The sequence below is a fragment of the Anopheles funestus genome, unplaced genomic scaffold (assembly GCF_943734845.2).
Source record: "Anopheles funestus unplaced genomic scaffold, idAnoFuneDA-416_04 scaffold_56_ctg1, whole genome shotgun sequence".
In the NCBI taxonomy this organism is placed as follows: Eukaryota; Metazoa; Arthropoda; class Insecta; order Diptera; family Culicidae; genus Anopheles; species Anopheles funestus.
In genome coordinates, this window is record NW_026045318.1 from 60,780 (window position 1) to 87,467 (window position 26,688).

Genomic DNA, 26,688 nt, shown 5'->3' on the forward strand with positions numbered 1-26,688 from the left:
AATGTGTCTTGGCTAAGGTGTCTTGGCTAAGGTGTCTTGGATAAGGTGTCTTGGCTAATGTGTCTCGGCTAAAGTGTCTTGGCTAAGGTGTCTTGGCTAATGTGTCTCGGCTAAGGTGTCTTGGCTAAGGTGTCTTGGCTAAGGTGTCTTGGCTAAGGTGTCTTGGCTAAGGTGTCTTGGCTAATGTGTCTTGGCTAAGGTGTCTTGGCTAAGGTGTCTTGGCTAATGTGTCTTGGCTAAGGTGTCTTGGCTAAGGTGTTTTGGCTTAGGTGTCTTGGCTAATGTGTCTTGGCTAAGGTGTCTTGGCTAATGTGTCTTGGCTTAGGTGTCTTGGCTAATGTGTCTTGGCTAATGTGTCTTGGCTAAGGTGTCTTGGCTAAGGTGTCTCGGCTAAGGTGTCTTGGCTAAGGTGTCTTGGCTAAGGTGTCTTGGCTAAGGTGTCTTGGTTAATGTGTCTTGGCTAATGTGTCTTGGCTAATGTGTCTTGGCTAAGGTGTCTTGGCTAATGTGTCTTGGCTAATGTGTCTTGGCTAATGGGTCTTGGCTAATGTGTCTTGGCTAAGGTGTCTTGGCTAAGGTGTCTTGGCTAATGTGTCATGGCTAAGGTGTCTTGGCTAATGTGTCTTGGCTAATGTGTCATGGCTAAGGTGTCTTGGCTAAGGTGTCTTGGCTAAGGTGTCTTGGCTAAGGTGTCTTGGCTAATGTGTCTTGGCTAATGTGTCTTGGCTAAGGTGTCTTGGCTAATGTGTCTTGGCTAATGTGTCATGGCTAAGGTGTCTTGGCTAAGGTGTCTTGGCTTAGGTGTCTTGGCTAATGTGTCTTGGCTAATGTGTCTTGGCTAAGGTGTCTTGGCTAAGGTGTCTTGGCTAAGGTGTCTTGGCTAAGGTGTCTTGGCTAATGTGTCTTGGCTAATGTGTCTTGGCTAAGGTGTCTTGGCTAAGGTGTCTTGGCTTAGGTGTCTTGGCTAATGTGTCTTGGCTAAGGTGTCTTGGCTAAGGTGTCTTGGCTAAGGTGTCTTGGCTAAGGTGTCTTGGCTAATGTGTCTTGGCTAATGTGTCTTGGCTAAGGTGTCTTGGCTAAGGTGTCTTGGCTTAGGTGTCTTGGCTAATGTGTCTTGGCTAAGGTGTCTTGGCTAAGGTGTCTTGGCTAAGGTGTCTTGGCTAAGGTGTCTTGGCTAATGTGTCTTGGCTAAGGTGTCTTGGCTAAGGTGTCTTGGCTAATGTGTCTTGGCTAAGGTGTCTTGGCTAAGGTGTTTTGGCTTAGGTGTCTCGGCTAAGGTGTCTTGGCTAAGGTGTCTTGGCTAAGGTGTCTTGGCTAAGGTGTCTTGGTTAATGTGTCTTGGCTAATGTGTCTTGGCTAAGGTGTCTTGGCTAAGGTGTCTTGGCTAATGTGTCTTGGCTAATGTGTCTTGGCTAATGGGTCTTGGCTAAGGTGTCTTGGCTTAGGTGTCTTGGCTAATGTGTCTTGGCTAAGGTGTCTTGGCTAAGGTGTCTTGGCTAAGGTGTCTTGGCTAAGGTGTCTTGGCTAATGTGTCTTGGCTAATGTGTCTTGGCTAAGGCGTGTTGGCTAAGGTGTCTTGGCTTAGGTGTCTTGGCTAATGTGTCTTGGCTAAGGTGTCTTGGCTAAGGTGTCTTGGCTAAGGTGTCTTGGCTAATGTGTCTTGGCTAAGGTGTCTTGGCTAAGGTGTCTTGGCTAATGTGTCTTGGCTAAGGTGTCTTGGCTAAGGTGTTTTGGCTTAGGTGTCTCGGCTAAGGTGTCTTGGCTAAGGTGTCTTGGCTAAGGTGTCTTGGCTAAGGTGTCTTGGTTAATGTGTCTTGGCTAATGTGTCTTGGCTAAGGTGTCTTGGCTAAGGTGTCTTGGCTAATGTGTCTTGGCTAATGTGTCTTGGCTAATGGGTCTTGGCTAAGGTGTCTTGGCTAATGTGTCTTGGCTAAGGTGTCTTGGCTAATGTGTCTTGGCTAATGTGTCTTGGCTAAGGTGTCTTGGCTAAGGTGTCTTGGCTAATGTGTCTCGGCTAAGGTGTCTTGGCTAAGGTGTCTTGGCTAAGGTGTCTTGGCTAAGGTGTCTTGGCTAAGGTGTCTTGGCTAAGGTGTCTTGGCTAATGTGTTTTGGCTTAGGTGTCTTGGCTAATGTGTCTTGGCTAATGTGTCTTGGCTAAGGTGTCTTGGCTAAGGTGTCTCGGCTAAGGTGTCTTGGCTAAGGTGTGTTGGCTAAGGTGTCTTGGCTAAGGTGTCTTGGTTAATGTGTCTTGGCTAATGTGTCTTGGCTAAGGTGTCTTGGCTAATGTGTCTTGGCTAATGTGTCTTGGCTAAGGTGTCTTGGCTAAGGTGTTTTGGCTTAGGTGTCTCGGCTAAGGTGTCTTGGCTAAGGTGTCTTGGCTAAGGTGTCTTGGCTAAGGTGTCTTGGTTAATGTGTCTTGGCTAATGTGTCTTGGCTAAGGTGTCTTGGCTAAGGTGTCTTGGCTAATGTGTCTTGGCTAATGTGTCTTGGCTAATGGGTCTTGGCTAAGGTGTCTTGGCTAATGTGTCTTGGCTAAGGTGTCTTGGCTAATGTGTCTTGGCTAATGTGTCTTGGCTAAGGTGTCTTGGCTAAGGTGTCTTGGCTAATGTGTCTTGGCTAATGTGTCTTGGCTAATGGGTCTTGGCTAATGTGTCTTGGCTAAGGTGTCTTGGCTAAGGTGTCTTGGCTAATGTGTCATGGCTAAGGTGTCTTGGCTAATGTGTCTTGGCTAATGTGTCATGGTAAGGTGTCTTGGCTAAGGTGTCTTGGCTAAGGTGTCTTGGCTAAGGTGTCTTGGCTAATGTGTCTTGGCTAATGGGTCTTGGCTAAGGTGTCTTGGCTAATGTGTCTTGGCTAAGGTGTCTTGGCTAATGTGTCTTGGCTAATGTGTCTTGGCTAATGTGTCTTGGCTAAGGTGTCTTGGCTAATGTGTCTCGGCTAAGGTGTCTTGGCTAAGGTGTCTTGGCTAAGGTGTCTTGGCTAAGGTGTCTTGGCTAAGGTGTCTTGGCTAAGGTGTCTTGGCTAATGTGTCTTGGCTTAGGTGTCTTGGCTAATGTGTCTTGGCTAATGTGTCTTGGCTAAGGTGTCTTGGCTAAGGTGTCTCGGCTAAGGTGTCTTGGCTAAGGTGTGTTGGCTAAGGTGTCTTGGCTAAGGTGTCTTGGCTAAGGTGTCTTGGTTAATGTGTCTTGGCTAATGTGTCTTGGCTAAGGTGTCTTGGCTAAGGTGTCTTGGCTAATGTGTCTTGGCTAATGTGTCTTGGCTAATGGGTCTTGGCTAATGTGTCTTGGCTAAGGTGTCTTGGCTAAGGTGTCTTGGCTAATGTGTCATGGCTAAGGTGTCTTGGCTAATGTGTCTTGGCTAATGTGTCATGGCTAAGGTGTCTTGGCTAAGGTGTCTTGGCTAAGGTGTCTTGGCTAAGGTGTCTTGGCTAATGTGTCTTGGCTAATGTGTCTTGGCTAAGGTGTCTTGGCTAATGTGTCTTGGCTAATGTGTCATGGCTAAGGTGTCTTGGCTAAGGTGTCTTGGCTTAGGTGTCTTGGCTAATGTGTCTTGGCTAATGTGTCTGGGCTAAGGTGTCTTGGCTAAGGTGTCTCGGCTAAGGTGTCTCGGCTCAGGTGTCTTGGCTAATGTGTCTTGGCTAATGTGTCATGGCTAAGGTGTCTTGGCTAAGGTGTCTTGGCTTAGGTGTCTTGGCTAATGTGTCTTGGCTAATGTGTCTGGGCTAAGGTGTCTTGGCTAAGGTGTCTTGGCTAAGGTGTCTTGGCTAAGGTGTCTTGGCTAATGTGTCTTGGCTAATGTGTCTTGGCTAAGGTGTCTTGGCTAAGGTGTCTTGGCTTAGGTGTCTTGGCTAATGTGTCTTGGCTAAGGTGTCTTGGCTAAGGTGTCTTGGCTTAGGTGTCTTGGCTAATGTCTCTTGGCTAAGGTGTCTTGGCTAAGGTGTCTTGGCTAAGGTGTCTTGGCTAAAGTGTCTTGGCTAAGGTGTCTTGGCTAATGTGTCTTGGCTAAGGTGTCTTGGCTAAGGTGTCTTGGCTAAGGTGTCTTGGCTAATGTGTCTCGGCTAAGGTGTCTTGGCTAATGTGTCTTGGCTAAGGTGTCTTGGCTAATGTGTCTCGGGTAAGGTGTCTTGGCTAATGTGTCTCGGCTAAGGTGTCTTGGCTAATGTGTCTTGGCTAAGGTGTCTTGGCTAAGGTGTCTTGGACAATGTGTCGTGGCTAATGTGTCTCGGCTAAGGTGTCTTGGCTAATGTGTCTTGGCTAATGTGTCTTGGCTAATGTGTCTTGGCTAAGGTGTCTTGGCTAAGGTGTCTTGGCTAATGTGTCTTGGCTAAGGTGTCTTGGCTAATGTGTCTTGGCTAAGGTGTCTTGGCTAAGGTGTCTTGGCTAATGTGTCTTGGCTAAGGTGTCTTGGCTAAGGTGTCATGGCTAAGGTGTCTTGGCTAAGGTGTCTTGGCTAAGGTGTCTTGGCTAATGTGTCTTGGCTAAGGTGTCTTGGCTAATGTGTCTCGGCTAAAGTGTCTTGGCTAATGTGTCTTGGCTAAGGTGTCTTGGCTAAGGTGTCTCGGCTAAAGTGTCTTGGCTAAGGTGTCTTGGCTAATGTGTCTTGGCTAAGGTGTCTTGGCTAAGGTGTCTTGGCTAATGTGTCTCGGCTAATGTGTCTTGGCTAATGTGTCTTGGCTAATGTGTCTTGGCTAATGTGTCTTGGCTAAGGTGTCTTGGCTAAGGTGTCTTGGCTAAGGTGTCTTTGCTAAGGTGTCTTGGCTAATGTGTCTCGGCTAAGGTGTCATGGCTAATGTGTCTTGGCTAAGGTGTCTTGGCTAAGGTGTCTTGGCTAATGCGTCTTGGCTAAGGTGTCTCGGCTAAGGTGTCTCGGCTCAGGTGTCTTGGCTAAGGTGTCTTGGCTAAGGTGTCTTGGCTAATGTGTCTTGGCTAAGATGTCTTGGCTAAGGTGTCTTGGCTAATGTGTCTTGGCTAAGGTGTCTTGGCTAAGGTGTCTCGGCTAAGGTGTCTCGGCTAAGGTGTCTTGGCTAAGGTGTCTTGGCTAAGGTGTCTTGGCTAAGGTGTCTTGGCTAATGTGTCTTGGCTAAGGTGTCTTGGCTAATGTGTCTCGGCTAAGGTGTCTTGGCTAAGGTGTCTTGGCTAAGGTGTCTTGGCTAATGTGTCTTGGCTAAGGTGTCTTGGCTAAGGTGTCTTGGCTAATGTGTCTTGGCTAAGGTGTCTTGGCTAATGTGTCTCGGCTAAGGTGTCTTGGCTAAGGTGTCTTGGCTAAGGTGTCTTGGCTAATGTGTCTCGGCTAATGTGTCTCGGCTAAAGTGTCTTGGCTAATGTGTCTTGGCTAAGGTGTCTTGGCTAATGTGTCTTGGCTAATGTGTCTCGGCTAAGGTGTCTTGGCTAATGTGTCTTGGCTAAGGTGCCTCGGCTAAGGTGTCTTGGCTAAGGTGTCTTTGCTAAGGTGTCTTGGCTAATGTGTCTCGGCTAAGGTGTCATGGCTAATGTGTCTTGGCTAAGGTGTCTTGGCTAAGGTGTCTTGGACAATGTGTCTTGGCTAATGTGTCTCGGCTAAGGTGTCTTGGCTAATGTGTCTTGGCTAAGGTGTCTTGGCTAAGGTGTCTTGGCTAATGTGTCTTGGCTAAGATGTCTTGGCTAAGGTGTCTTGGCTAAGGTGTCTTGGCTAATGTGTCTTGGCTAAGGTGTCTTGGCTAAGGCGTCTTGGCTAAGGTGTCTTGGCTAATGTGTCTTGGCTAAGGTGTCTTGGCTAATGTGTCTTGGCTAAGGTGTCTTGGCAAAGGTGTCTTGGCTAAGGTGTCTTGGCTAAGGTGTCTTGGCTAAGGTGTCTTTGCTAAGGTGTCTTGGCTAATGTGTCTCGGCTAAGGTGTCATGGCTAATGTGTCTTGGCTAAGGTGTCTTGGCTAAGGTGTCTTGGCTAAGGTGTCTTGGCTAATGTGTCTTGGCTAAGGTGTCTTGGCTAATGTGTCTCGGCTAAGGTGTCTTGGCTAAGGTGTCTTGGCTAAGGTGTCTTGGCTAATGTGTCTTGGCTAAGGTGTCTTGGCTAAGGTGTCTTGGCTAATGTGTCTTGGCTAAGGTGTCTTGGCTAATGTGTCTCGGCTAAGGTGTCTTGGCTAAGGTGTCTTGGCTAATGTGTCTCGGCTAATGTGTCTCGGCTAAAGTGTCTTGGCTAATGTGTCTTGGCTAAGGTGTCTTGGCTAATGTGTCTTGGCTAATGTGTCTCGGCTAAGGTGTCTTGGCTAATGTGTCTTGGCTAAGGTGCCTCGGCTAAGGTGTCTTGGCTAAGGTGTCTTGGCTAAGGTGTCTTGGCTAATGTGTCTCGGCTAAGGTGTCTTGGCTAATGTGTCTTGGCTAAGGTGTCTTGGCTAAGGTGTCTTGGACAATTTGTCTTGGCTAATGTGTCTCGGCTAAGGTGTCTTGGCTAATGTGTCTTGGCTAAGGTGTCTTGGCTAAGGTGTCTTGGCTAATGTGTCTTGGCTAAGATGCCTTGGCTAAGGTGTCTTGGCTAAGGTGTCTTGGCTAATGTGTCTTGGCTAAGGTGTCTTGGCTAAGGCGTCTTGGCTAAGGTGTCTTGGCTAATGTGTCTTGGCTAATGTGTCTTGGCTAAGGTGTCTTGGCAAAGGTGTCTTGGCTAATGTGTCTTGGCTAAGGTGTCTTGGCTAATGTGTCTTGGCTAAGGTGTCTTGGCTAAGGTGTCTTGGCTAAGGTGTCTTGGCTAATGTGTCTTGGCTAAGGTGTCTTGGCAAAGGTGTCTTGGCTAAGGTGTCTTGGCTAAGGTGTCTTGGTCAAGGTGTCTTGGCTAAGGTGTCTTGGCTAATGTGTCTCGGCTAAGGTGTCATGGCTAATGTGTCTTGGCTAAGGTGTCTTGGCTAAGGTGTCTTGGCTAAGGTGTCTTGGCTAAGGTGTCTTGGCTAAGGTGTCTTGGCTAATGTGTCTCGGCTAATGTGTCTTGGCTAATGTGTCTTGGCTAATGTGTCTTGGCTAAGGTGTCTCGGCTAAGGTGTCTCGGCTCAGGTGTCTTGGCTAAGGTGTCTTGGCTGATTTCTCTTGGCTAATGTGTCTTGGCTTATGTGTCTCGGCTAAGGTGTCTTGGCTAATGTGTCTTGGCTAAGGTGTCTTGGCTAAGGTGTCTTGGCTAAGGTGTCTTGGCTAATGTGTCTTGGCTAAGGTGTCTTGGCTAAGGTGTCTTGGCTAATGTGTCTTGGCTAAGGTGTCTTGGCTTATGTGTCTCGGCTAAGGTGTCTTGGCTAATGTGTCTTGGCTAAGGTGTCTTGGCTAAGGTGTCTCGGCTAAGGTGTCTTGGCTAAGGTGTCTTGGCTAAGGTGTCTTGGCTAAGGTGTCTTGGCTAAGGTGTCTTGGCTAATGTGTCTCGGCTAAAGTGTCTTGGCTAAGGTGTCTTGGCTAATGTGTCTTGGCTAAGGTGTCTTGGCTAAGGTGTCTTGGCTAAGGTGTCTTGGCTAATGTGTCTCGGTTAAGGTGTCTTGGCTAATGTGTCTTGGCTAAGGTGTCTTGGCTAATGTGTCTCGGCTAAGGTGTCTTGGCTAATGTGTCTCGGCTAAGGTGTCTTGGCTAATGTGTCTTGGCTAATGTGTCTTGGCTAATGTGTCTTGGCTAAGGTGTCTTGGCTTATGTGTCTCGGCTAAGGTGTCTTGGCTAATGTGTCTTGGCTAAGGTGTCTTGGCTAATGTGTCTCGGCTAAGGTGTCTTGGCTAAGGTGTCTTGGCTAAGGTGTCTTGGCTAATGTGTCTTGGCTAAGGTGTCTTGGCTAAGGTGTCTTGGCTAATGTGTCTTGGCTAAGGTGTCTTGGCTAATGTGTCTCGGCTAAGGTGTCTTGGCTAAGGTGTCTTGGCTAATGTGTCTTGGCTAAGGTGTTTTGGCTAATGTGTCTCGGCTAAGGTGTCTTGGCTAAGGTGTCTTGGCTAATGTGTCTTGGCTAATGTGTCTTGGCTAAGGTGTCTTGGCTAATGTGTCTCGGCTAAAGTGTCTTGGCTAATGTGTCTTGGCTAAGGTGTCTTGGCTAAGGTGTCTCGGCTAAGGTGTCTCGGCTAAGGTGTCTTGGCTAATGTGTCTTGGCTAAGGTGTCTTGGCTAATGTGTCTCGGCTAAGGTGTCTTGGCTAATGTGTCTCGGCTAAGGTGTCTTGGCTAAGGTGTCTTGGCTAAGGTGTCTTGGCTAATGTGTCTTGGCTAAGGTGTCTTGGCTAAGGTGTCATGGCTAAGGTGTCTTGGCTAAGGTGTCTTGGCTAAGGTGTCTTGGCTAAGGTGTCTTGGCTAATGTGTCTTGGCTAATGTGTCTTGGCTAAAGTGTCTTGGCTTATGTGTCTCGGCTAAGGTGTCTTGGCTAAGGTGTCTTGGCTAATGTGTCTTGGCTAAAGTGTCTTGGCTAAGGTGTCTTGGCTAAGGTGTCTTGGCTAAGGTGTCTTGGCTAAGGTGTCTTGGCTAAGGTGTCTTGGCTAAGGTGTCTTGGTTAATGTGTCTCGGCTAAAGTGTCTTGGCTAAGGTGTCTTGGCTAAGGTGTCTTGGCTAAAGTGTCTCGGCTAAGGTGTCTCGGCTAAGGAGTCTCGGCTAAGGTGTCTTGGCTAATGTGTCTTGGCTAAGGTGTCTTGGCTAATGTGTCTTGGCTAAGGTGTCTTGGCTAAGGTGTCTCGGCTAAAGTGTCTCGGCTAAAGTGTCTTGGCTAAGGTGTCTTGGCTAAGGTGTCTTGGCTAAAGTGTCTCGGCTAAGGTGTCTTGGTTAATGTGTCTCGGCAAAAGTGTCTTGGCTAAGGTGTCTTGGCTAAGGTGTCTTGGCTAATGTGTCTTGGCTAAGGTGTCTTGGCTAAGGTGTCTCGGCTAAGGTGTCTCGGCTAAGGTGTCTTGGCTAAGGTGTCTTGGCTAAGGTGTCTTGGCTAAGGTGTCTTGGCTAATGTGTCTTGGCTAAGGTGTCTTGGCTAATGTGTCTCGGCTAAGGTGTCTTGGCTAAGGTGTCTTGGCTAAGGTGTCTTGGCTAATGTGTCTTGGCTAAGGTGTCTTGGCTAAGGTGTCTTGGCTAATGTGTCTTGGCTAAGGTGTCTTGGCTAATGTGTCTCGGCTAAGGTGTCTTGGCTAAGGTGTCTTGGCTAAGGTGTCTTGGCTAATGTGTCTCGGCTAATGTGTCTCGGCTAAAGTGTCTTGGCTAATGTGTCTTGGCTAAGGTGTCTTGGCTAATGTGTCTTGGCTAATGTGTCTCGGCTAAGGTGTCTTGGCTAATGTGTCTTGGCTAAGGTGTCTCGGCTAAGGTGTCTTGGCTAAGGTGTCTTGGCTAAGGTGTCTTGGCTAAGGTGTCTTGGCTAAGGTGTCTTGGCTAATGTGTCTCGGCTAAGGTGTCTTGGCTAATGTGTCTTGGCTAAGGTGTCTTGGCTAAGGTGTCTCGGCTAAGGTGTCTCGGCTAAGGTGTCTTGGCTAAGGTGTCTTGGCTAAGGTGTCTTGGCTAAGGTGTCTTGGCTAATGTGTCTTGGCTAAGGTGTCTTGGCTAATGTGTCTCGGCTAAGGTGTCTTGGCTAAGGTGTCTTGGCTAAGGTGTCTTGGCTAATGTGTCTTGGCTAAGGTGTCTTGGCTAAGGTGTCTTGGCTAATGTGTCTTGGCTAAGGTGTCTTTGCTAATGTGTCTCGGCTAAGGTGTCTTGGCTAAGGTGTCTTGGCTAAGGTGTCTTGGCTAATGTGTCTCGGCTATTGTGTCTCGGCTAAAGTGTCTTGGCTAATGTGTCTTGGCTAATGTGTCTTGGCTAATGTGTCTTGGCTAATGTGTCTCGGCTAAGGTGTCTTGGCTAATGTGTCTTGGCTAAGGTGTCTCGGCTAAGGTGTCTTGGCTAAGGTGTCTTGGCTAAGGTGTCTTGGCTAAGGTGTCTTGGCTAAGGTGTCTTGGCTAATGTGTCTCGGCTAAGGTGTCTTGGCTAAGGTGTCTCGGCTAAGGTGTCTCGGCTAAGGTGTCTTGGCTAATGTGTCTTGGCTAAGGTGTCTTGGCTAATGTGTCTTGGCTAATGTGTCTCGGCTAAGGTGTCTTGGCTAAGGTGTCTCGGCTAAGGTGTCTCGGCTAAGGTGTCTTGGCTAATGTGTCTTGGCTAAGGTGTCTTGGCTAATGTGTCTTGGCTAATGTGTCTCGGCTAAGGTGTCTTGGCTAATGTGTCTTGGCTAAGGTGTCTTGGCTAATGTGTCTTGGCTAAGGTGTCTTGGCTAATGTGTCTTGGCTAATGTGTCTCGGCTAAGGTGTCTTGGCTAATGTGTCTTGGCTAAGGTGTCTTGGCTAATGTGTCTTGGCTAATGTGTCTTGGCTAAGGTGTCTTGGCTAATGTGTCTCGGCTAAAGTGTCTTGGCTAATGTGTCTTGGCTAAGGTGTCTTGGCTAATGTGTCTTGGCTAAGGTGTCTTGGCTAATGTGTCTCGGCTAAGGTGTCTTGGCTAAGGTGTCTTGGCTAAGGTGTCTTGGCTAAGGTGTCTTGGCTAATGTGTCTCGGCTAAGGTGTCTTGGCTAAGGTGTCTTGGCTAATGTGTCTTGGCTAATGTGTCTTGGCTAAGGTGTCTTGGCTAAGGTGTCTTGGCTAATGTGTCTTGGCTAAGGTGTCTTGGCTAAGGTGTCTCGGCTAAGGTGTCTCGGCTAAGGTGTCTTGGCTAATGTGTCTTGGCTAAGGTGTCTTGGGTAATGTGTCTCGGCTAAGGTGTCTTGGCTAATGTGTCTCGGCTAAGGTGTCTTGGCTAAGGTGTCTTGGCTAAGGTGTCTTGGCTAATGTGTCTTGGCTAAGGTGTCTTGGCTAAGGTGTCATGGCTAAGGTGTCTTGGCTAAGGTGTCTTGGCTAAGGTGTCTTGGCTAAGGTGTTTTGGCTAATGTGTCTTGGCTAAGGTGTCGTGGCTAAGGTGTCTTGGCTAAGGTGTCTCGGCTAAGGTGTCTTGGCTAAGATGTCTTGGCTAAGGTGTCTTGGCTAAGGTGTCTTGGCTAATGTGTCTTGGCTAAGGTGTCTTGGCTAATGTGTCTCGGCTAAGGTGTCTTGGCTAAGGTGTCTTGGCTAAGGTGTCTTGGCTAATGTGTCTTGGCTAAGGTGTCTTGGCTAAGGTGTCTTGGCTAATGTGTCTTGGCTAAGGTGTCTTGGCTTATGTGTCTCGGCTAAGGTGTCTTGGCTAAGGTGTCTTGGCTAAGGTGTCTTGGCTAATGTGTCTCGGCTAATGTGTTTCGGCTAAAGTGTCTTGGCTAATGTGTCTTGGCTAAGGTGTCTTGGCTAATGTGTCTTGGCTAATGTGTCTCGGCTAAGGTGTCTTGGCTAATGTGTCTTGGCTAAGGTGTCTCGGCTAAGGTGTCTTGGCTAAGGTGTCTTGGCTAAGGTGTCTTGGCTAAGGTGTCTTGGCTAAGGTGTCTTGGCTAATGTGTCTCGGCTAAGGTGTCTTGGCTAATGTGTCTTGGCTAAGGTGTCTTGGCTCAGGTGTCTCGGCTAAGGTGTCTCGGCTAAGGTGTCTTGGCTAAGGTGTTTTGGCTAAGGTGTCTTGGCTAAGGTGTCTTGGCTAATGTGTCTTGGCTAAGGTGTCTTGGCTAATGTGTCTCGGCTAAGGTGTCTTGGCTAAGGTGTCTTGGCTAAGGTGTCTTGGCTAATGTGTCTTGGCTAAGGTGTCTTGGCTAAGGTGTCTTGGCTAATGTGTCTTGGCTAAGGTGTCTTGGCTAATGTGTCTCGGCTAAGGTGTCTTGGCTAAGGTGTCTTGGCTAAGGTGTCTTGGCTAATGTGTCTCGGCTAATGTGTCTCGGCTAAAGTGTCTTGGCTAATGTGTCTTGGCTAAGGTGTCTTGGCTAATGTGTCTTGGCTAATGTGTCTTGGCTAAGGTGTCTTGGCTAATGTGTCTCGGCTAAGGTGTCTTGGCTAAGGTGTCTTGGCTAAGGTGTCTTGGCTAATGTGTCTCGGCTAAGGTGTCTTGGCTAAGGTGTCTCGGCTAAGGTATCTCGGCTAAGGTGTCTCGGCTAATGTGTCTCGGCTAAAGTGTCTTGGCTAATGTGTCTTGGCTAAGGTGTCTTGGCTAATGTGTCTTGGCTAATGTGTCTTGGCTAAGGTGTCTTGGCTAAGGTGTCTTGGCTAAGGTGTCTTGGCTAAGGTGTCATGGCTAAGGTGTCTTGGCTAAGGTGTCTTGGCTAATGTGTCTTGGCTAAGGTGTCTTGGCTAATGTGTCTCGGCTAATGTGTCTCGGCTAAAGTGTCTTGGCTAATGTGTCTTGGCTAAGGTGTCTTGGCTAATGTGTCTTGGCTAATGTGTCTCGCCTAAGGTGTCTTGGCTAATGTGTCTTGGCTAAGGTGTCTCGGCTAAGGTGTCTTGGCTAAGGTGTCTTGGCTAAGGTGTCTTGGCTAAGGTGTCTTGGCTAATGTGTCTCGGCTAAGGTGTCTTGGCTAAGGTGTCTCGGCTAAGGTGTCTCGGCTAAGGTGTCTTGGCTAATGTGTCTTGGCTAAGGTGTCTTGGCTAATGTGTCTTGGCTAATGTGTCTCGGCTAAGGTGTCTTGGCTAAGGTGTCTCGGCTAAGGTGACTTGGCTAAGGTGTCTTGGCTAATGTGTCTCGGCTAATGTGTCTCGGCTAAAGTGTCTTGGCTAATGTGTCTTGGCTAAGGTGTCTTGGCTAATGTGTCTTGGCTAATGTGTCTCGGCTAAGGTGTCTTGGCTAATGTGTCTTGGCTAAGGTGTCTCGGCTAAGGTGTCTTGGCTAAGGTGTCTTGGCTAAGGTGTCTTGGCTAAGGTGTCTTGGCTAAGGTGTCTTGGCTAAGGTGTCTTGGCTAAGGTGTCTTGGCTAAGGTGTCTTGGCTAAGGTGTCTTGGCTAATGTGTCTTGGCTAAGGTGTCTTGGCTAATGTGTCTTGGCTAATGTGTCTTGGCTAAGGTGTCTTGGCTAATGTGTCTCGGCTAAAGTGTCTTGGCTAATGTGTCTTGGCTAAGGTGTCTTGGCTAATGTGTCTTGGCTAAGGTGTCTTGGCTAATGTGTCTCGGCTAAGGTGTCTTGGCTAAGGTGTCTTGGCTAAGGTGTCTTGGCTAATGTGTCTCGGCTAAGGTGTCTTGGCTAAGGTGTCTTGGCTAATGTGTCTTGGCTAATGTGTCTTGGCTAAGGTGTCTTGGCTAAGGTGTCTTGGCTAAGGTGTCTTGGCTAAGGTGTCATGGCTATGGTGTCTTGGCTAAGGTGTCTTGGCTAAGGTGTCTTGGCTAAGGTGTCTTGGCTAATGTGTCTTGGCTAATGTGTCTTGGCTAAGGTGTCTTGGCCAATGTGTCTCGGCTAAGGTGTCTTGGCTAAGGTGTCTTGGCTAAGGTGTCTTGGCTAAGGTGTCTTGGCTAATGTGTCTCGGCTAAGGTGTCTTGGCTAAGGTGTCTTGGCTAATGTGTCTTGGCTAATGTGTCTTGGCTAAGGTGTCTTGGCTAAGGTGTCTTGGCTAAGGTGTCTTGGCTAAGGTGTCATGGCTAAGGTGTCTTGGCTAAGGTGTCTTGGCTAAGGTGTCTTGGCTAAGGTGTCTTGGCTAATGTGTCTTGGCTAAGGTGTCTTGGCTAATGTGTCTTGGCTAATGTGTCTTGGCTAAGGTGTCTTGGCTAATGTGTCTCGGCTAAAGTGTCTTGGCTAATGTGTCTTGGCTAAGGTGTCTTGGCTAATGTGTCTTGGCTAAGGTGTCTTGGCTAATGTGTCTCGGCTAAGGTGTCTTGGCTAAGGTGTCTTGGCTAAGGTGTCTTGGCTAATGTGTCTCGGCTAAGGTGTCTTGGCTAAGGTGTCTTGGCTAATGTGTCTTGGCTAATGTGTCTTGGCTAAGGTGTCTTGGCTAAGGTGTCTTGGCTAAGGTGTCTTGGCTAAGGTGTCATGGCTATGGTGTCTTGGCTAAGGTGTCTTGGCTAAGGTGTCTTGGCTAAGGTGTCTTGGCTAATGTGTCTTGTCTAAGGTGTCTTGGCTAATGTGTCTCGGCTAAGGTGTCTTGGCTAAAGTGTCTTGGCTAATGTGTCTTGGCTAAGGTGTCTTGGCTAATGTGTCTTGGCTAATGTGTCTCGGCTAAGGTGTCTTGGCTAATGTGTCTTGGCTAAGGTGTCTCGGCTAAGGTGTCTTGGCTAAGGTGTCTTGGCTAAGGTGTCTTGGCTAAGGTGTCTTGGCTAAGGTGTGTTGGCTAATGTGTCTCGGCTAAGGTGTCTTGGCTAAGGTGTCTCGGCTAAGATGTCTCGGCTAAGGTGTCTTGGCTAAGGTGTCTTGGCTAAGGTGTCTTGGCTAATGTGTCTTGGCTAATGTGTCTCGGCTAAGGTGTCTTGGCTAAGGTGTCTCGGCTAAGGTGACTTGGCTAAGGTGTCTTGGCTAATGTGTCTCGGCTAATGTGTCTCAGCTAAAGTGTATTGGCTAATGTGTCTTGGCTAAGGTGTCTTGGCTAATGTGTCTTGGCTAATGTGTCTCGGCTAAGGTGTCTTGGCTAATGTGTCTTGGCTAAGGTGTCTCGGCTAAGGTGTCTTGGCTAAGGTGTCTTGGCTAAGGTGTCTTGGCTAAGGTGTCTTGGCTAAGGTGTCTTGGCTAATGTGTCTCGGCTAAGGTGTCTTGGCTAAGGTGTCTCGGCTAAGGTGTCTCGGCTAAGGTGTCTTGGCTAATGTGTCTTGGCTAAGGTGTCTTGGCTAATGTGTCTTGGCTAATGTGTCTCGGCTAAGGTGTCTTGGCTAATGTGTCTCGGCTAAGGTGTCTCGGCTAAGGTGTCTTGGCTAATGTGTCTTGGCTAAGGTGTCTTGGCTAATGTGTCTTGGCTAATGTGTCTCGGCTAAGGTGTCTTGGCTAATGTGTCTTGGCTAAGGTGTCTTGGCTAATGTGTCTTGGCTAAGGTGTCTTGGCTAATGTGTCTTGGCTAATGTGTCTCGGCTAAGGTGTCTTGGCTAATGTGTCTTGGCTAAGGTGTCTTGGCTAATGTGTCTTGGCTAATGTGTCTTGGCTAAGGTGTCTTGGCTAATGTGTCTCGGCTAAAGTGTCTTGGCTAATGTGTCTTGGCTAAGGTGTCTTGGCTAATGTGTCTTGGCTAAGGTGTCTTGGCTAATGTGTCTCGGCTAAGGTGTCTTGGCTAAGGTGTCTTGGCTAAGGTGTCTTGGCTAAGGTGTCTTGGCTAATGTGTCTCGGCTAAGGTGTCTTGGCTAAGGTGTCTTGGCTAATGTGTCTTGGCTAATGTGTCTTGGCTAAGGTGTCTTGGCTAAGGTGTCTTGGCTAAGGTGTCTTGGCTAAGGTGTCATGGCTAAGGTGTCTTGGCTAAGGTGTCTTGGCTAAGGTGTCTTGGCTAAGGTGTCTTGGCTAATGTGTCTTGGCTAATGTGTCTCGGCTAAGGTGTCTTGGCTAATGTGTCATGGCTAAGGTGTCTTGGCTAAGGTGTCTTGGCTAATGTGTCTTGGCTAAGGTGTCTTGGCTAATGTGTCTTGGCTAAGGTGTCTTGGCTAATGTGTCTCGGCTAAGGTGTCTTGGCTAAGGTGTCTTGGCTAAGGTGTCTTGGCTAAGGTGTCTTGGCTAATGTGTCTCGGCTAAAGTGTCTTGGCTAATGTGTCTTGGCTAAGGTGTCTTGGCTAAGGTGTCTTGGCTAAGGTGTCTTGGCTAAGGTGTCATGGCTAAGGTGTCTTGGCTAAGGTGTCTTGGCTAAGGTGTCTTGGCTAAGGTGTCTTGGCTAATGTGTCTTGTCTAAGGTGTCTTGGCTAATGTGTCTCGGCTAAGGTGTCTTGGCTAAGGTGTCTTGGCTAAGGTGTCTTGGCTTAGGTGTCTTGGCTAAGGTGTCTTGGCTAAGGTGTCTTGGCTAATGTGTCTTGGCTAAGGTGTCTTGGCTAATGTGTCTCGGCTAAGGTGTCTTGGCTAAGGTGTCTTGGCTAATGTGTCTTGGCTAATGTGTCTTGGCTAAGGTGTCTTGGCTAATGTGTCTCGGCTAATGTGTCTCGGCTAAAGTGTCTTGGCTAATGTGTCTTGGCTAAGGTGTCTTGGCTAATGTGTCTTGGCTAATGTGTCTCGGCTAAGGTGTCTTGGCTAATGTGTCTTGTCTAAGGTGTCTTGGCTAAGGTGTCTTGGCTAATGTGTCTTGGCTAAGGTGTCTTGGCTAATGTGTTTCGGCTAAGGTGTCTTGGCTAAGGTGTCTTGGCTAAGGTGTCTTGGCTAAGGTGTCTTGGCTAATGTGTCTTGGCTAAGGTGTCTTGGCTAATGTGTCTCGGCTAAGGTGTCTTGGCTAATGTGTCTTGGCTAAGGTGTCTTGGCTAAGGTGTCTTGGCTAAGGTGTCTTGGCTAATGTGTCTTGGCTAAGGTGTCTTGGCTAATGTGTCTCGGCTAAAGTGTCTTGGCTAATGTGTCTTGGCTAAGGTGTCTTGGCTAATGTGTCTTGGCTAAGGTGTCTTGGCTAAGGTGTCTTGGCTAAGGTGTCTTGGCTAAGGTGTCTTGGCTAAGGTGTCTTGGCTAAGGTGTCTTGGCTAATGTGTCTTGGCTAAGGTGTCTTGGCTAATGTGTCTTGGCTAAGGTGTCTTGGCTAAGGTGTCTTGGCTAAGGTGTCTTGGCTAAGGTGTCTTGGCTAAGGTGTCTTGGCTAAGGTGTCTTGGCTAATGTGTCTCGGCTAAGGTGTCTTGGCTAAGAAGTCTCGGCTAAGGTGTCTTGGCTAATGTGTCTTGGCTAAGGTGTCTTGGCTAATGTGTCTTGGCTAATGTGTCTCGGCTAAGGTGTCTTGGCTAATGTGTCTTGGCTAAGGTGTCTTGGCTAATGTGTCTTGGCTAATGTGTCTTGGCTAAGGTGTCTTGGCTAATGTGTCTCGGCTAAAGTGTCTTGGCTAATGTGTCTTGGCTAAGGTGTCTTGGCTAATGTGTCTTGGCTAATGTGTCTCGGCTAAGGTGTCTTGGCTAATGTGTCTTGGCTAAGGTGTCTTGGCTAAGGTGTCTTGGCTAAGGTGTCTTGGCTAAGGTGTCTTGGCTAAGGTGTCTTGGCTAATGTGTCTCGGCTAAGGTGTCTTGGCTAAGGTGTCTCGGCTAAGGTGTCTTGGCTAAGGTGTCTTGGCTAATGTGTCTTGGCTAAGGTGTCTTGGCTAATGTGTCTCGGCTAAGGTGTCTTGGCTAATGTGTCTTGGCTAATGTGTCTCGGCTAATGTGTCTTGGCTAAGGTGTCTTGGCTAAGGTGTCTTGGCTAATGTGTCTTGGCTAAGGTGTCTTGGCTAAGGTGTCTTGGCTAAGGTGTCTTGGCTAATGTGTCTCGGCTAAGGTGTCTTGGCTAAGGTGTCTCGGCTAAGGTGTCTCGGCTAAGGTGTCTTGGCTAATGTGTCTTGGCTAAGGTGTCTTGGCTAATGTGTCTTGGCTAATGTGTCTCGGCTAAGGTGTCTTGGCTAATGTGTCTTGGCTAAGGTGTCTTGGCTAATGTGTCTTGGCTAATGTGTCTTGGCTAAGGTGTCTTGGCTAATGTGTCTCGGCTAAAGTGTCTTGGCTAATGTGTCTTGGCTAAGGTGTCTTGGCTAATGTGTCTTGGCTAATGTGTCTCGGCTAAGGTGTCTTGGCTAATGTGTCTTGGCTAAGGTGTCTTGGCTAAGGTGTCTTGGCTAAGGTGTCTTGGCTAAGGTGTCTTGGCTAAGGTGTCTTGGCTAATGTGTCTCGGCTAAGGTGTCTTGGCTAAGGTGTCTCGGCTAAGGTGTCTTGGCTAAGGTGTCTTGGCTAATGTGTCTTGGCTAAGGTGTCTTGGCTAATGTGTCTCGGCTAAGGTGTCTTGGCTAATGTGTCTTGGCTAAGGTGTCTTGGCTAAGGTGTCTCGGCTAAGGTGTCTCGGCTAAGGTGTCTTGGCTAATGTGTCTTGGCTAAGGTGTCTTGGCTAATGTGTCTTGGCTAAGGTGTCTTGGCTAATGTGTCTCGGCTAAAGTGTCTTGGCTAAGGTGTCTTGGCTAATGTGTCTTGGCTAAGGTGTCTTGGCTAATGTGTCTTGGCTAAGGTGTCTTGGCTAAGGTGTCTTGGCTAAGGTGTCTTGGCTAAGGTGTCTTGGCTAAAGTGTCTTGGCTAAGGTGTCTTGGCTAATGTGTTTTGGCTAATGTGTCTTGGCTAAAGTGTCTTGGCTAAGGTGTCTTAGCTAAGCTGTCTTGGCTAAGGTGTCTTGGCTAAGGTGTCTTGGCTAATGTGTCTTGGCTAAGGTGTCTTGGCTAATGTGTCTTGGCTAAGGTGTCTTGGCTAATGTGTCTCGGCTAAAGTGTCTTGGCTAAGGTGTCTTGGCTAATGTGTCTTGGCTAAGGTGTCTTGGCTAATGTGTCTTGGCTAAGGTGTCTTGGCTAATGTGTCTTGGCTAAGGTGTCTTGGCTAATGTGTCTCGGCTAAGGTGTATTGGCTAATGTGTCTTGGCTAAGGTGTCTTGGCTAATGTGTCTTGGCTAATGTGTCTTGGCTAAGGTGTCTTGGCTAATGTGTCTCGGCTAAAGTGTCTTGGCTAAGGTGTCTTGGCTAATGTGTCTTGGCTAAGGTGTCTTGGCTAATGTGTCTCGGCTAAAGTGTCTTGGCTAATGTGTCTTGGCTAAGGTGTCTTGGCTAAGGTGTCTCGGCTAAGGTGTCTCGGCTAAGGTGTCTTGGCTAATGTGTCTTGGCTAAGGTGTCTTGGCTAATGTGTCTTGGCTAAGGTGTCTTGGCTAATGTGTCTTGGCTAAGGTGTCTTGGCTAATGTGTCTTGGCTAAGGTGTCTTGGCTAATGTGTCTTGGCTAAGGTGTCTTGGCTAATGTGTCTCGGCTAAAGTGTCTTGGCTAAGGTGTCTTGGCTAATGTGTCTTGGCTAAGGTGTCTTGGCTAAGGTGTCTTGGCTAAGGTGTCTTGGCTAAGGTGTCTTGGCTAATGTGTCTTGGCTAAGGTGTCTTGGCTAAGGTGTCTTGGCTAAGGTGTCTTGGCTAAGGTGTCTTGGCTAAGGTGTCTTGGCTAATGTGTCTTGGCTAAAGTGTCTTGGCTAAGGTGTCTTGGCTAAGCTGTCTTGGCTAAGGTGTCTTGGCTAAGGTGTCTTGGCTAAGGTGTCTTGGCTAAGGTGTCTCGGCTAAGGTGTCTTGGCTAATGTGTCTCGGCTAAGGTGTCTTGGCTAATGTGTCTTGGCTAAGGTGTCTTGGCTAAGGTGTCTTGGCTAAGGTGTCTTGGCTATGGTGTCTTGGCTAATGTGTCTCGGCTAAAGTGTCTTGGCTAAGGTGTCTTGGCTAATGTGTCTTGGCTAAGGTGTCTTGGCTAATGTGTCTCGGCTAAAGTGTCTTGGCTAATGTGTCTTGGCTAAGGTGTCTTGGCTAAGGTGTCTTGGCTAATGTGTCTTGGCTAAGGTGTCTTGGCTAATGTGTCTTGGCTAAGGTGTCTTGGCTAATGTGTCTTGGCTAAGGTGTCTTGGCTAATGTGTCTTGGCTAAGGTGTCTTGGCTAATGTGTCTTGGCTAAGGTGTCTTGGCTAATGTGTCTTGGCTAAGGTGTCTTGGCTAATGTGTCTCGGCTAAAGTGTCTTGGCTAAGGTGTCTTGGCTAATGTGTCTTGGCTAAGGTGTCTTGGCTAAGGTGTCTTGGCTAAGGTGTCTTGGCTAAGGTGTCTTGGCTAAGGTGTCTTGGCTAATGTGTCTCGGCTAAGGTGTCTTGGCTAATGTGTCTTGGCTAAGGTGTCTTGGCTAAGGTGTCTTGGCTAATGTGTCTTGGCTAAGGTGTCTTGGCTAATGTGTCTCGGCTAAGGTGTATTGGCTAATGTGTCTTGGCTAAGGTGTCTTGGCTAATGTGTCTTGGCTAATGTGTCTTGGCTAATGTGTCTCGGCTAAAGTGTCTTGGCTAAGGTGTCTTGGCTAATGTGTCTTGGCTAAGGTGTCTTGGCTAATGTGTCTCGGCTAAAGTGTCTTGGCTAATGTGTCTTGGCTAAGGTGTCTTGGCTAAGGTGTCTCGGCTAAGGTGTCTCGGCTAAGGTGTCTTGGCTAATGTGTCTTGGCTAAGGTGTCTTGGCTAATGTGTCTTGGCTAAGGTGTCTTGGCTAATGTGTCTTGGCTAAGGTGTCTTGGCTAATGTGTCTTGGCTAAGGTGTCTTGGCTAATGTGTCTTGGCTAAGGTGTCTTGGCTAATGTGTCTCGGCTAAAGTGTCTTGGCTAAGGTGTCTTGGCTAATGTGTCTTGGCTAAGGTGTCTTGGCTAAGGTGTCTTGGCTAAGGTGTCTTGGCTAATGTGTCTTGGCTAAGGTGTCTTGGCTAAGGTGTCTTGGCTAAGGTGTCTTGGCTAAGGTGTCTTGGCTAAGGTGTCTTGGCTAATGTGTCTTGGCTAAAGTGTCTTGGCTAAGGTGTCTTGGCTAAGCTGTCTTGGCTAAGGTGTCTTGGCTAAGGTGTCTTGGCTAAGGTGTCTTGGCTAAGGTGTCTCGGCTAAGGTGTCTTGGCTAATGTGTCTCGGCTAAGGTGTCTTGGCTAATGTGTCTTGGCTAAGGTGTCTTGGCTAAGGTGTCTTGGCTAAGGTGTCTTGGCTATGGTGTCTTGGCTAATGTGTCTCGGCTAAAGTGTCTTGGCTAAGGTGTCTTGGCTAATGTGTCTTGGCTAAGGTGTCTTGGCTAATGTGTCTCGGCTAAAGTGTCTTGGCTAATGTGTCTTGGCTAAGGTGTCTTGGCTAAGGTGTCTTGGCTAATGTGTCTTGGCTAAGGTGTCTTGGCTAATGTGTCTTGGCTAAGGTGTCTTGGCTAATGTGTCTTGGCTAAGGTGTCTTGGCTAATGTGTCTTGGCTAAGGTGTCTTGGCTAATGTGTCTTGGCTAAGGTGTCTTGGCTAATGTGTCTTGGCTAAGGTGTCTTGGCTAATGTGTCTCGGCTAAAGTGTCTTGGCTAAGGTGTCTTGGCTAATGTGTCTTGGCTAAGGTGTCTTGGCTAAGGTGTCTTGGCTAAGGTGTCTTGGCTAAGGTGTCTTGGCTAAGGTGTCTTGGCTAATGTGTCTCGGCTAAGGTGTCTTGGCTAATGTGTCTTGGCTAAGGTGTCTTGGCTAAGGTGTCTTGGCTAATGTGTCTTGGCTAAGGTGTCTTGGCTAATGTGTCTCGGCTAAGGTGTATTGGCTAATGTGTCTTGGCTAAGGTGTCTTGGCTAATGTGTCTTGGCTAATGTGTCTTGGCTAAGGTGTCTTGGCTAATGTGTCTCGGCTAAAGTGTCTTGGCTAAGGTGTCTTGGCTAATGTGTCTTGGCTAAGGTGTCTTGGCTAATGTGTCTCGGCTAAAGTGTCTTGGCTAATGTGTCTTGGCTAAGGTGTCTTGGCTAAGGTGTCTCGGCTAAGGTGTCTCGGCTAAGGTGTCTTGGCTAATGTGTCTTGGCTAAGGTGTCTTGGCTAATGTGTCTTGGCTAAGGTGTCTTGGCTAATGTGTCTTGGCTAAGGTGTCTTGGCTAAGGTGTCTTGGCTAATGTGTCTTGGCTAAGGTGTCTTGGCTAAGGTGTCTTGGCTAAGGTGTCTTGGCTAATGTGTCTCGGCTAAAGTGTCTTGGCTAAGGTGTCTTGGCTAATGTGTCTTGGCTAAGGTGTCTTGGCTAAGGTGTCTTGGCTAAGGTGTCTTGGCTAAGGTGTCTTGGCTAATGTGTCTTGGCTAAGGTGTCTTGGCTAAGGTGTCTTGGCTAAGGTGTCTTGGCTAAGGTGTCTTGGCTAAGGTGTCTTGGCTAAAGTGTCTTGGCTAATGTGTCTCGGCTAAGGTGTCTTGGCTAAGGTGTCTTGGCTAAGGTGTCTTGGCTAAGGTGTCTTGGCTAAGGTGTCTTGGCTAATGTGTCTCGGCTAAGGTGTCTTGGCTAATGTGTCTTGGCTAATGTGTCTTGGCTAAGGTGTCTTGGCTAATGTGTCTCGGCTAAGGTGTATTGGCTAATGTGTCTTGGCTAAGGTGTCTTGGCTAAGGTGTCTTGGCTAATGTGTCTTGGCTAAAGTATCTTGGCTAAGGTGTCTTGGCTAATGTGTCTCGGCTAAGGTGTCTTGGCTAAGGTGTCTTGGCTAATGTGTCTTGGCTAATGTGTCTCGGCTAAGGTGTCTTGGCTAAGGTGTCTTGGCTAATGTGTCTCGGCTAAGGTGTCTTGGCTAATATGTCTTGGCTAAGGTGTCTTGGCTAAGGTGTCTTGGCTAAGGTGTCTTGGCTAAGGTGTCTTGGCTAATGTGTCTTGGCTAAGGTGTCTTGGCTAAGGTGTCTTGGCTAATGTGTCTCGGCTAAAGTGTCTTGGCTAAGGTGTCTTGGCTAATGTGTCTTGGCTAAGGTGTCTTGGCTAATGTGTCTTGGCTAAAGTGTCTTGGCTAAGGTGTCTTGGCTAATGTGTTTTGGCTAATGTGTCTTGGCTAAAGTGTCTTGGCTAAGGTGTCTTGGCTAAGCTGTCTTGGCTAAGGTGTCTTGGCTAAGGTGTCTTGGCTAATGAGTCTTGGCTAAGGTGTCTTGGCTAAGGTGTCTTGGCTAAGGTGTCTTGGCTAATGTGTCTTGGCTAAGGTGTCTTGGCTAAGGTGTCTTGGCTTATGTGTCTTGGCTAATGTGTCTCGGCTAAAGTGTCTTGGCTGATGTGTCTTGGCTAAGGTGTCTTGGCTAAGGTGTCTCGGCTAAGGTGTCTCGGCTAAGGTGTCTTGGCTAATGTGTCTTGGCTAAGGTGTCTTGGCTAATGTGTCTTGGCTAAGGTGTCTTGGCTAATGTGTCTTGGCTAAGGTGTCTTGGCTAAGGTGTCTTGGCTAATGTGTCTTGGCTAAGGTGTCTTGGCTAAGGTGTCTTGGCTAATGTGTCTCGGCTAAAGTGTCTTGGCTAAGGTGTCTTGGCTAATGTGTCTTGGCTAAGGTGTCTTGGCTAAGGTGTCTTGGCTAAGGTGTCTTGGCTAAGGTGTCTTGGCTAATGTGTCTTGGCTAAAGTGTCTTGGCTAAGGTGTCTTGGCTAATGTGTTTTGGCTAATGTGTCTTGGCTAAAGTGTCTTGGCTAAGGTGTCTTGGCTAAGCTGTCTTGGCTAAGGTGTCTTGGCTAAGGTGTCTTGGCTAATGTGTCTTGGCTAAGGTGTCTTGGCTAATGTGTCTTGGCTAAAGTGTCTTGGCTAAGGTGTCTTGGCTAATGTGTCTTGGCTAAGGTGTCTTGGCTAATGTGTCTCGGCTAAGGTGTATTGGCTAATGTGTCTTGGCTAAGGTGTCTTGGCTAATGTGTCTCGGCTAAAGTGTCTTGGCTAAGGTGTCTTGGCTAATGTGTCTTGGCTAAGGTGTCTTGGCTAAGGTGTCTTGGCTAAGGTGTCTTGGCTAAGGTGTCTTGGCTAATGTGTCTTGGCTAAGGTGTCTTGGCTAATGTGTCTTGGCTAAGGTGTCTTGGCTAAGGTGTCTTGGCTAAGGTGTCTTGGCTAATGTGTCTTGGCTAAGGTGTCTTGGCTAAGGTGTCTTGGCTTATGTGTCTTGGCTAATGTGTCTCGGCTAAAGTGTCTTGGCTAATGTGTCTTGGCTAAGGTGTCTTGGCTAATGTGTCTCGGCTAAGGTGTATTGGCTAATGTGTCTTGGCTAAGGTGTCTTGGCTAAGGTGTCTTGGCTAATGTGTCTTGGCTAAAGTATCTTGGCTAAGGTGTCTTGGCTAATGTGTCTCGGCTAAGGTGTCTTGGCTAAGGTGTCTTGGCTAATGTGTCTTGGCTAATGTGTCTTGGCTAAGGTGTCTTGGCTAAGGTGTCTTGGCTAATGTGTCTTGGCTAAAGTATCTTGGCTAAGGTGTCTTGGCTAATGTGTCTCGGCTAAGGTGTCTTGGCTAAGGTGTCTTGGCTAATGTGTCTTGGCTAATGTGTCTCGGCTAAGGTGTCTTGGCTAAGGTGTCTTGGCTAATGTGTCTCGGCTAAGGTGTCTTGGCGAATATGTCTTGGCTAAGGTGTCTTGGCTAAGGTGTCTTGGCTAAGGTGTCTTGGCTAAGGTGTCTTGGCTATTGTGTCTTGGCTAATGTGTCTCGGCTAAGGTGTCTCGGCTAAGGTGTCTTGGCTAATGTGTCTTGGCTAAGGTGTCTTGGCTAATGTGTCTTGGCTAAGGTGTCTTGGCTAAGGTGTCTTGGCTAAGGTGTCTTGGCTAAGGTGTCTTGGCTAAGGTGTCTTGGCTAAGGTGTCTTGGCTAATGTGTCTTGGCTAAGGTGTCTTGGCTAATGTGTCTCGGCTAAGGTGTATTGGCTAATGTGTCTTGGCTAAGGTGTCTTGGCTAATGTGTCTCGGCTAAAGTGTCTTGGCTAAGGTGTCTTGGCTAATGTGTCTTGGCTAAGGTGTCTTGGCTAAGGTGTCTTGCCTAAGGTGTCTTGGCTAAGGTGTCTTGGCTAATGTGTCTTGGCTAAGGTGTCTTGGCTAATGTGTCTTGGCTAAGGTGTCTTGGCTAAGGTGTCTTGGCTAAGGTGTCTTGGCTAATGTGTCTTGGCTAAGGTGTCTTGGCTAAGGTGTCTTGGCTTATGTGTCTTGGCTAAGGTGTCTTGGCTAAGGAGTCTTGGCTAAGGTGTCTTGGCTAAGGTGTCTTGGCTAAGGTGTCTTGGCTAATGTGTCTTGGCTAAAGTGTCTTGGCTAAGGTGTCTTGGCTAAGCTGTCTTGGCTAAGGTGTCTTGGCTAAGGTGTCTTGGCTAATGTGTCTTGGCTAAGGTGTCTTGGCTAATGTGTCTTGGCTAATGTGTCTTGGCTAAAGTGTCTTGGCTAAGGTGTCTTGGCTAAGCTGTCTTGGCTAAGGTGTCTTGGCTAATGTGTCTTGGCTAAGGTGTCTTGGCTAATGTGTCTTGGCTAAGGTGTCTTGGCTAATGTGTCTCGGCTAAAGTGTCTTGGCTAATGTGTCTTGGCTAAGGTGTCTTGGCTAAGGTGTCTTGGCTAAGGTGTCTTGGCTAAGGTGTCTTGGCTAATGTGTCTCGGCTAAGGTGTATTGGCTAATGTGTCTTGGCTAAGGTGTCTTGGCTAATGTGTCTTGGCTAATGTGTCTTGGCTAAGGTGTCTTGGCTAATGTGTCTCGGCTAAAGTGTCTTGGCTAAGGTGTCTTGGCTAATGTGTCTTGGCTAAGGTGTCTTGGCTAATGTGTCTCGGCTAAAGTGTCTTGGCTAATGTGTCTTGGCTAAGGTGTCTTGGCTAAGGTGTCTCGGCTAAGGTGTCTCGGCTAAGGTGTCTTGGCTAATGTGTCTTGGCTAAGGTGTCTTGGCTAATGTGTCTTGGCTAAGGTGTCTTGGCTAAGGTGTCTTGGCTAAGGTGTCTTGGCTAAGGTGTCTTGGCTAAGGTGTCTTGGCTAAGGTGTCTTGGCTAATGTGTCTTGGCTAAGGTGTCTTGGCTAATGTGTCTCGGCTAAGGTGTATTGGCTAATGTGTCTTGGCTAAGGTGTCTTGGCTAATGTGTCTCGGCTAAAGTGTCTTGGCTAATGTGTCTTGGCTAAGGTGTCTTGGCTAAGGTGTCTCGGCTAAGGTGTCTCGGCTAAGGTGTCTTGGCTAAGGTTTCTTGGCTAAGGTGTCTTGGCTAAGGTGTCTTGGCTAATGTGTCTTGGCTAAGGTGTCTTGGCTAATGTGTCTTGGCTAAGGTGTCTTGGCTAAGGTGTCTTGGCTAAGGTGTCTTGGCTAAGGTGTCTTGGCTAATGTGTCTCGGCTAAGGTGTCTTGGCTAATGTGCCTTGGCTAAGGTGTCTTGGCTAAGGTGTCTTGGCTAATGTGTCTTGGCTAAGGTGTCTTGGCTAAGGTGTCTTGGCTAAGGTGTCTTGGCTAAGGTGTCTTGGCTAAGGTGTCTTGGCTAATGTGTCTTGGCTAAGGTGTCTTGGCTAATGTGTCTCGGCAAAAGTGTCTTGGCTAATGTGTCTTGGCTAATGTGTCTTTTCTAAGGTGTCTCGGCTAATGTGTCTTGGCTAATGTGTCTTGGCTAAGGTGTCTTGGCTAATGTGTCTCGGCTAAAGTGTCTTGGCTTATGTGTCTTGGCTAAGGTGTCTTGGCTAAGGTGTCTTGGCTAAGGTGTCTTGGCTAAGGTGTCTTGGCTAAGGTGTCTTGGCTAATGTGTCTCGGCTAAGGTGTCTTGGCTAATGTGTCTTGGCTAAGGTGTCTTGGCTAAGGTGTCTTGGCTAATGTGTCTTGGCTAAGGTGTCTTGGCTAATGTGTCTCGGCTAAGGTGTATTGGCTAATGTGTCTTGGCTAAGGTGTCTTGGCTAATGTGTCTCGGCTAAAGTGTCTTGGCTAATGTGTCTTGGCTAAGGTGTCTTGGCTAATGTGTCTTGGCTAAAGTGTCTTGGCTAAGGTGTCTTGGCTAAGGTGTCTTGGCTAAGGTGTCTTGGCTATGGTGTCTTGGCTAATGTGTCTTGGCTAATGTGTCTCGGCTAAAGTGTCTTGGCTAATGTGTCTTGGCTAAGGTGTCTTGGCTAAGGTGTCTCGGCTAAGGTGTCTCGGCTAAGGTGTCTTGGCTAAGGTTTCTTGGCTAAGGTGTCTCGGCTAAGGTGTCTTGGCTAATGTGTCTTGGCTAAGGTGTCTTGGCTAAGGTGCCTTGGCTAATGTGTCTTGGCTAATGTGTCTTGGCTAAGGTGTCTTGGCTAATGTGTCTTGGCTAAAGTGTCTTGGCTAATGTGTCTTGGCTAAGGTGTCTTGGCTAATGTGTCTTGGCTAAGGTGTCTTGGCTAATGTGTCTTGGCTAAGGTGTCTTGGCTAATGTGTCTCGGCTAAAGTGTCTTGGCTAAGGTGTCTTGGCTAATGTGTCTTGGCTAAGGTGTCTTGGCTAAGGTGTCTTGGCTAAGGTGTCTTGGCTAATGTGTCTTGGCTAAGGTGTCTTGGCTAAGGTGTCTTGGCTAAGGTGTCTTGGCTAATGTGTCTCGGCTAAAGTGTCTTGGCTAAGGT

General features: G+C 48.0%; 1 long non-coding RNA gene across 1 annotated transcript in view; it reads left to right on the forward strand.

Annotated features, from left to right (window-relative positions):
- Nucleotides 1-26,688, forward strand: part of LOC125774361 (uncharacterized) — an 83,403-nt gene that overhangs the window by 10,606 nt on the left and 46,109 nt on the right. Inside the window, exons 4-5 of the long non-coding RNA XR_007420845.1 lie at nt 5,561-5,784; nt 14,633-15,780. This is a non-coding gene — a long non-coding RNA (uncharacterized LOC125774361). The remainder of the gene's footprint in view (nt 1-5,560; nt 5,785-14,632; nt 15,781-26,688) is intronic.